Consider the following 9,344-nt stretch of genomic DNA (forward strand, 5'->3'; position numbering starts at 1 on the left):
CACACACACACACACACACACACACACACACACACACACACACACACACACACACACACCCATCCCTCCTATGACAATTGTTTTGACCTTTGCTCTGAGGATATAAGGCCGTCTGTGCTTGATGTGACAGGTTGGCACATCACCTGGATAAAAGCAAATAAACGAGCAGAGGGAAAAAATATCAAGGGAACATTTCAAGCATTCACAGAGAGCTTTCAAAATGGAACAATGACTTTGCCCTGGGGGAAAAAAGTGATCATGCTGGTATGTTTATATTAGACGGAAAGGAAGCCATCATTGTCATCACCAGTGATTTTCTCTTTCACTGCAAGATTTTGACAGTTGACTGTATCTTAATAACAATTCCTTCTATGTATAAGTCAATTGTCACGATGATGCGCTTATGTAAACATTTCCCTTCACAAAAAAAAAAAAAAGCAGGCAACTCTTTTCCTGTCAGGATTTGTGAACTCTGTGGCATTATCATGAATAGTGTGAATACTAAACAGAGCTATTTTTAACTAGTTCAGTCTCAAATGAAGTCCTTGTACTCTGTTTTACAATTATTTTATGCTGTATTCTCAATCTTTTTGCTAAAGTCTGCTCTTGGCGTTGGGAATACAAGGGGGATGACAGGGTGGGGATGTGCGGGGGTTGTTCATTCAGGGATCGGGAACACTTCAGCGAAACAGACATCAGGGGAAGCAATTGTGTAAATTAGAGGAAGAGGTGGGGGAGTTCATCATCTATCTTCCCGTAAGCAAACCTTGGCCCAGTAAAACACAGCCCAGTTGGTACAGCAATAGGACATGCGGTTATTAATACAGAAGAGGGAGGTGCGCTCACCTCGACAAGCGCCAACACGCGAGCGCATTACCTCTACGGCTGCTATGGCAAAGATGTGAGCTGCATTCCTCTGCCCACAAACTCAGAGCTTTTTTCCCCTAACAGAGGAGAGGCTTCTGAGAGTTAGGCTCAGATCTGGGGGAGTTTGAGGGCTCAGGCAAGAAAACTCACCTAGACTTTGTTCTCTGGCCCTTATCTCCCACATTTTCATCTCTCTAAGATTATACTTGCATAATGATTTTTGATAATTAACTTTCATTTTTTTAGTTGCTATTTGAATACATAGTGGCTGAGACAACAACTGTCTGGTTATATACTGAAACAACATGTTAGAAATTTTCTTATCTGTTGACTAAAGGTTGAACTACATATGATATGACGAGAACTAATAACGGCGTTATGCAGCCTTTTTTTTCATAAGATAATATGGTGTTCAAAAAATCTCCAGGGAGATGACAAATTCTATATGACTCAGTGTTATGTTTGGTAACCATCACGATGACTGATGCACTGCTTTAAAATCCCATGCTCTATTTGAATGGTGCATTCACTTATTAAACATATTAAACCAATCCAACCAACCCTCAAACTAGTATTTCTCCAAGTGTTTCCCAGCACAAAAAGTAGTGCTGTGTCGTTTTTTACCATTTCATTCAAAAGAACAAATCTTTGGATGAACTAACTGCACTAAACCACTTCCTGAAACAATGCGTTCTCTCTTGCAGGAATACACTGGCTCACTGACTCACTCAGATAGATACTCAGTCACTATACCTACTACATACAGTTACTGCATCGTGAGCACTGAGTAATACATAGTTGCTCACTGGCTTATTCTTCATGAATGACTGTTGTCAGTTCACGCAGTCAGAACAATTTGGTGAACAAATCTTTGGAATAAATTTTTCAATGAACAATTAATAGTGATTCAGTACACTTCAAGGCAGAACACAGCAGACAGTGTAGCTTGGGCACAATAAGGCAATGCACACCTGATGCAGGGCTGTGGAGGTGTTTTAGAACATAGCCATCAGAAATCGGATTCACTGCTTTGTTCTTGGTAAGAGCGCTCCCTCTTTCTATTCACTCTCTAGCTTGTTCTTGTGCTCAGCTCAGCCAAGGACGAGGGGAATGAATAATTTCAATGGTGCATTCAAAAACCGCAAAGGACAAATCCTGCATAGTATGCCTTAAAATACGATAGCCTCCTAGGATTGTGAGGTTATTACTACCAATGAACTATTTTGTAAATCTAGCCCCTACCCCATAGGAGGCTGCAATATTTTTGCCCAGATATTAAATCTTTGATTTCACCCACAAATCCAAAACTGAATGGTTCACTAATAAGGAGCCACTTTGTCAGCAACCTGCAAGACCTCTTACACATTGTGTCACCTATGACACCCTCTTACAGTCACTGAAACTGTTTTTCATCTTACGTCCTCAAGGAAGTTATACTAGCTATTGCCTCCAGCTTTCTCTTAATTATTAACATTTCCCTTATTACTGGTTATGCCCCCACCTTTTTCAAGAATGCCATTATTAAGCCTCTCTTAAAAAAACTAACCATGATCCCATTCTCCCAAGAAGTTAAGCTGTTCATAAGTTGTATGAACAATTGCCCGTTTAAAATGGATTGAAAAAATGTGCACATGAAAAACGCAGCTGTGGACAGGGTGTAAGATAGTATGTAGGTACAGGACGCTTGGGGTTGAGCCTGAGTGGACTTCATCTCACTCTTTTAGTCAATGTCAACTTTCACTGGTGGAGTACCACAGGGCTCAATTGTTGGATTAGACCTATTGTCATCATGTCCGTTTGAACCTGGGAGCTGTGTTGTCAAGGGGAACAACACTTGGTAGGGTCTTAGGCAAACTCGGGCAAACTCAGAATAGTGAAACCTGGCCCTTTCCTGGAGGCTCACCAACAATGGGGCAGGTGTGGGGGCTGGATGAGTTGTAAAACTGGGGACCTTGGTGGGCCACAGTGACAACTAGCTCCTGGAGCAACACCACCAGTTCTGTAACCAGACTCCTGGTTAAGGGACTGGCTCTTCTGTTTCTCTGGAGCTGTCCAGTGTGTCATGCACCAGGCACTGTGTGTGTAAGTTTTTTGAATGATTGGGTCATTTCTATGCGACAGCCACTGTTTATTGCTGTGTCCCCTGTTTACATGGTCTACTGCATCTCAGGGAAGATTGGGGACTTGGAATCCAGATGGGCTGGTTCAGACTTACTATTGCAGAGGTGGGTGGAGTTGTGAACAGAAGATTGCATGTGCTTGAAGTGACACTGCCATGTCTTTAGTGACACAGAAGTGGGAAGATGTTTGAGGAAGACTTGCTTCCTTGCTCAGGTTGTTCTCAGCTGAGAAGAATTACTGACCTTTACTGCATGTCCTCTGAGTATTACTTGACCAGTGAGCCTCTCTGGAAGGGCCGAGCCAAAAGAAACCTTGTTTATCTCTCTGGCTGAAGTCACTGAAGCAGTCCAAAAGCTCTGCAGTGGCACTGTTTGTACTGTTGAAGTCAGGACAGGGCCTATTGTTCAGCCTTCCCAGGGATGCTTATGCCAGGGTGTCTGCTTATTTTACTAATTATGTTCTGCTGGCTTTTTCAAACTTGATCATGTCAGATTGCTCCTTCAAGAGGAGGTGGTGACTGGAATACCTTGCAAAGCCTGCTGTTATCTACTTGAAAGAAATGATGACGATAATAAATGTGCTCTAAGAATATGTATTTGCCTATAACATTGAGATGTTATTGTTGTTTACTGTTGAAACTGGAGACATTTACCTTGTGGTGGAGGAGTTTAAATTTAACTTAATCACTACAGCACAGGTTTATCTCACTGAATGCACATTTATCTGTTTTACACTTATCTGTCCAAGATCAGCTGTAGCCTTAGGCAGCACTTTTATCATATATTTGACAGACATACCTCACTCAAACCAGTGTGGTTCAACAAGGTAATTTGTCAGTCCCCAAACTTCAAAAAGCTGATATCTGTAATGACTTTAGCCCCCGAGCTCTGTGAGGCCGTTGTGCACCTTGCATGTTGTCTCACTTGACATCTTATCCAGCTTCCTTAGCATATTCTCTACACGGTTTTAATACGGTGATGGCTTCCATTTAGTATTTAACATAAAAATTGACAACCATAATGATTGATTGGTTATCGCTCCCTGCCAGTGAATTTGTTCTTTTAGTCTAGTTACCTACAGGACACACAATAGAAAGGAAATTAATTTATATGTACATCAAGTGAAATTTAACTACACTCAGTTACTTTATTTCCGACACATGAAAGAGATTGCAGATTAGGAGAAAAAAAGGCCACATGCCAAACAAACGATCCATCGCATAGCCTTCAATAGTTATTGAGTCTTTGACCGCAAAGGTAGGAGAAAATACAGGAAAAGGATATTACCAGTCTCAAAGCGAAGAACCTATGGAAATTCTAAGTGCCTGTCTAAACATCTAACAACAACAACAACAACAACAACAACACACACACACACACACACACACACACACACACACACACACACACACACACACACACACACACACACACACACACACACACACCCAGTCACTTTAACGTGTTCCTCCCCTGCACAGGTAGGCAAAGCTGCAGGGCTAGACAATTATGGTTCACATTTTTAAATGGTTTTCACAAGAGGAATATAGAGGTGGGATGACTTACAACAGGCAATGCAAACTATCCCACACTTTATTTGGGTTAAGCTACAATTATTGACCTACACCACACTATTACCAACACTGCACTGGGCTTTAACCTGATTTACTGGTTCCACAGCTTCTATTTTACTTCGGTTCCTCCTTTTACTCCCTTCTCTACCAATTATGAAACAGAGACGCAAATTGCCAACACAATAAAAACTATCCACCAGTCCCAGACCAGGCAGTCCAGTTAGTTTACTTTCAGATATCTTGTGTACATATCATTAACGTCACAAATTACAATTAATCATTATAAACTGGGCTAAGTGTTCACGTCAGTGCACCAACACTGCCAAGGGTGACTGTTTGAATAACAGTCACCACATCAAGTGTTCAGTTCTTTCAGGAAAGTGATAACAGGTTATTCTTAATGTCACCATATTCTCTGTATAAGGATAAACTGATTTTGTCAATATTGACTGGCTGAGACAGAGGTTATCCAATAATTAGCTATATGGATATATCGACCATACTGTTATCTGCTCAGCACAGGAAACTTCCCCCCTGGTTCAAAGCAACAATCATCTTACACTTATGCATGCATTCAAGATGCTTTAAGACACTCATCATTTCAGGTAATGCCTACCTTACTTCTTTTACAAGATCACACGAGAATCCATCCTTGCCGGGTTTCAAGCTATGCACTTGTGTCCAAATACAGTGGTACCAGAACAATCAGCTTCCTATGAGGAAGCAGGTAACATCAACGCGACCTCGAAAACAACAATAGTGACTGCCACTGAGAGTTTAGTGTAGATGCTGCTAGTGTCAATTATATCAGAACTGGAGAGTATTTCTTCATTTAAAGAAGACTAAAGAACGGCACTGAAGTCTTTCTCAATGAAACGATGCTTACATTAACAACATACAGCAGACTTTTTGTATATCTACTTTTATTTGATACAGAGACTAGCAAGTCTGTATCCACTTCTTCTTAAGACCTATGATCCAACATTTCAAGGTTCATAATTTGTAATAACAAAGTCTTTTAAAGCTTTTTCCAGAGATGGATATTACCCTTTATAAGGCCATTCATATGAATATTAATATACTTTTGTTTTACCTGCATAAATGATCCAGAACCATTCCCAGGTGAAGTTCAGCACCAAATGATCAAGTAAGATCTCAGCGTGCTTTGACAGCGAGTCTGCATCAATCATACTTTATTTTATCTTTCATACTGTCTAAATTTAGTGTAAGGTGATGCAATGCATCACATATTTCTTTGAAGGAAATGGCGTAGGCAAGAGCAAAAACAACACCAGCCATATCAAAGCTGGATGGGTGTGGAAGGGTCCAGCCTTTTTCTTGGTGGGTGGAGGTACCAGCCTGCCTTCCCTTTGTACATCTTACATCTGGAACGGGCACATTTTTCCCCCTCTTTTCCAAATAACATCTGCAGCTAAAAAGCCAGACAGGTAGTTAGAGTTGATTGGTCATGGATGGATTTTCTCTCTCTCTCTCTTCTCTTTCTATGTTGCTCTCTTTCTCTCCCTCCCTTTTTTTTCTATTCTACAAAGCCCAGAGGCTAGTGTTTCACTGATTACAGAGTCCCTCCATTTGAATGGTCGTTTGTGTATTGTCAGAACAAAGGGGCGAGCGGCCTCTGAAGAGGTGCTAGACAGGGGAATGGATTGGGCTCAGCGATTAGGATGAGTGGAACTGCAGGTTCAGGCTAGCTTACCAGAGCAGAGGCAGCTCAAGGAGGGACTCCACTCCAACTGCTCTGGGACCTTTCGTGACTGGGAAAAGTGGACTTGTGTGCAGCAGCTGCACTCCAGTGCAACTTATTGTTCAACTTAAATCGTAAGGGAGAGCATCTGGAGTTTTATAGTGGCCTAACTAACCCCTTGTATTGCTCTGGATTAGTTGTCACTCTGTCCCGATACTGCTGAAACTGGGGTTAGGATTAAGGTCCTTAGTTACATGTAAAATGTTCATTATAACATTAAAGTAGCCATAAAGCAGCACAGGTTAGCAGTAAAAGGGGTCAGCAGTAAAGTAAAACGTAAAAAAGTAAATGAGATGACATATTTGTCCTTTTATGAGGTTTGGACACTTTTTGGCTAACTGGAAGTGATAAATTGAAACTCAGGAGCAAAATCAAAGCAGAAAACCTCTCTGCTATGTCTCTCTTCTCGTTTGTCAAAAACAAAATGCCTCATGTTTCAGACCTTGGTCCAGGAATGTACAAAGTTGCTGAATCCAGCTTAAAACACAGCGCACACTTTAGCCTCAAGTATGAGTACAAAAAGGTTTGTTTCTCTTTGACTTAATTATAAATGTGAACAATAGCATTTATTCCAAACAGCTGTAATTGAAGATAGAATGATGTTTTTTTTTAATCATTAAAATGTTCCTGAATTGGATAGAGTTAACAAGATGAGACTAATCGTGTGTGTTGCCACAACAAGGGCACAACAGACCAGTTGCACCTGAGGAAGTGCTTTTCAGACAGCACAGTAATCAGATAAACATTAGCCTGACAGGTTTCGGCTTTGAACACTCACTTAGTACTTCTCACCCCTAACAAGAAGGTAATGACTTAAAATCAAAGTCCTCATCAAATTATGAGGGTGAGTCCGGGTCACACTCTTGGTGGGCTTCAACATCCTTTTGATTCCAAAGCGTCACCTTTTCAAAGCTGGTTTTAAGCTTATTTTTTGGCCTTTGTGCCATTAATGAGATCTATAAACTGCCATTCATCAAGAGTTTGGGATGCATTTAAAACACAGCAGGGCAGCTAGGTGTTTTTAATAATCGTCAAATAATCACACGTTTAGTGTGAATGAGTCAAATCTTCTGGCCAGTTTGTGAGTCTCATAGCAATTTTATGCCACATTACAAACAACCAGCCCCATAATTTGGTAATTACGGCAATCCAAGAAAACAATTACGGGGTCGTTCAATTCAGGGAGGAAAAAGAAATTAAAGAGCTGACAAAAAACACTTACATCATTTTACTTCCCAAACTTTCACCACCAGTCCACCCTGCTCTGACGGCTTATTATGTCATTAAGGCACTCACATTGTTCAGCAAAAGTCTGCGAACAGAAACGAGACTTTTTGATTACCTCTGCTCGTCCAAGGGACTTGACATTTATCTGTCTAACACAGGCCAAAAACGTAGAACACATGGGGTCTGTCGGCTGATTCTTACTCAATTGTAGCGCTGTGACACATTTTGGCAGTTTCTCTTTACTGGGCAATGGCCAAAAATCCATCCAAGCAAGAATAGTTTAGTGATGTCTGCAAAATGCATGTAGTCACATAAAGTTATTTCACATGTTAGCAACAAGAGGGCCCGTACCTTTGTTTATGTTTTTGGACAACTCTAGACACCCTGCTGGATGAGATGGAGCAAATCATCATTAATGTCAAACAGGCGACTGAAGTCAGTGGAAACATTAATATGTTCTGCATGTAACGCAGTGTTTAGGGATGATTTGTTGAAGAGTGACGCTTTAATTTTCACCCTTCGCTCCCGCTGCCTCTCTCCGAAAGGGGGCCCGCACCCAAATTCTCTGGCCTCTTCCCTTCAAGGCAAAACCTAAATGGCCCTTAATGACTCCATGCAAACAACGTGTGACGGGGGACAAATTACTAAAACACTTCCCGCTTCTCCCCCCCCTCCTCCCTCTCCTTCAGGTGATACTTGAAAGGTCTCCGAGGTAGCCGGCGATCTACACCCTTCCTCCTCTGGCTCCTCTCTCTGTCACCCTCCGCAATGTCAAGGTGTCGCGACCCTTTAGCGACCCAAGCCCACGTTAGCCGTTGGACTTCAGTAGCCCGCAGGAGGGCATGGGCGACGGTGTGAAAAGGGATGTGAGTGTGTGTTTGGAGAGGCGGGGGGTGGGGGTCAGCATATACTAATGGGGTGAGACTGATTTCAGTGAGATGAGAGGAAGAGGGCCGTCCCGTTTAGGTCTCACACGCTTGTCGGCCTGTGACTTCTAGTTTTTAAAAAAGGCTTCTGGGTGGCTTATATGAGTCAGTGGTCACCCCTCTGCATCAGTCGCCTCACCTTGAGAATTGAATGGGACACATACAGCACTCCCCCCCCCCCCCCCGACACACACCACCACCCCTCCTTCGCGGCCCTGGCACCCCTCCTTTCCTTTAAGTCAATATGTCCGTGTCAGAGATGAAAGTGCAAAGTGGGAGGGACGCGGAGGGGGTCCTGACACTAATGTAGTACATTGGGCTTCACTTACTGATCTGCCAAGTTCTTTTGTCAAGCCCTAAATGCCTGCTAGGGCCCTTTGAACCGCTGAGCGCTCGCCCGCCCTCAGATGCCTCCTCCTTTAGCTTCAATGAGATATCCTCGGTGACATTCCCACAGTCCCGTCGCTGCGGACAGACACGCATAGCTGCACGGATGCGGCAAGGTTCAAATTCAAAGGCTTGAAAGGAGTCTGGGACCAAGTCGTGTAAATAACATCATTCGCCACTTCGCAGCTCTTGACTTAAAATGTATTTTCATCCAACCTGAGATAGAATTGGCTGAAGAGGATTGTTTCAGGCACTGTTTGAATCTGTGGTTTGAAAGCACTTTCATTAGCTGCCAAACACAGCAAGCCAGGTAAACTAAGACCTTTAACTTGCTTGCTTGTTTTTCTCACTCCCTCACTCTTGTCAGCTAATCTCTGTGGGTAACCTTATCCCAACTCTTGAGTGGCTGCCCCCCCCCATCTCCCTCCCTTCTCTCCGAGCCTCAGAAACTGGACTGTGAAACAGCTCTCCCCATTCATAA

This window comes from Dicentrarchus labrax, unplaced genomic scaffold (genome assembly GCF_905237075.1).
Source record: "Dicentrarchus labrax unplaced genomic scaffold, dlabrax2021, whole genome shotgun sequence".
Classification (NCBI taxonomy): Eukaryota; Metazoa; Chordata; class Actinopteri; family Moronidae; genus Dicentrarchus; species Dicentrarchus labrax.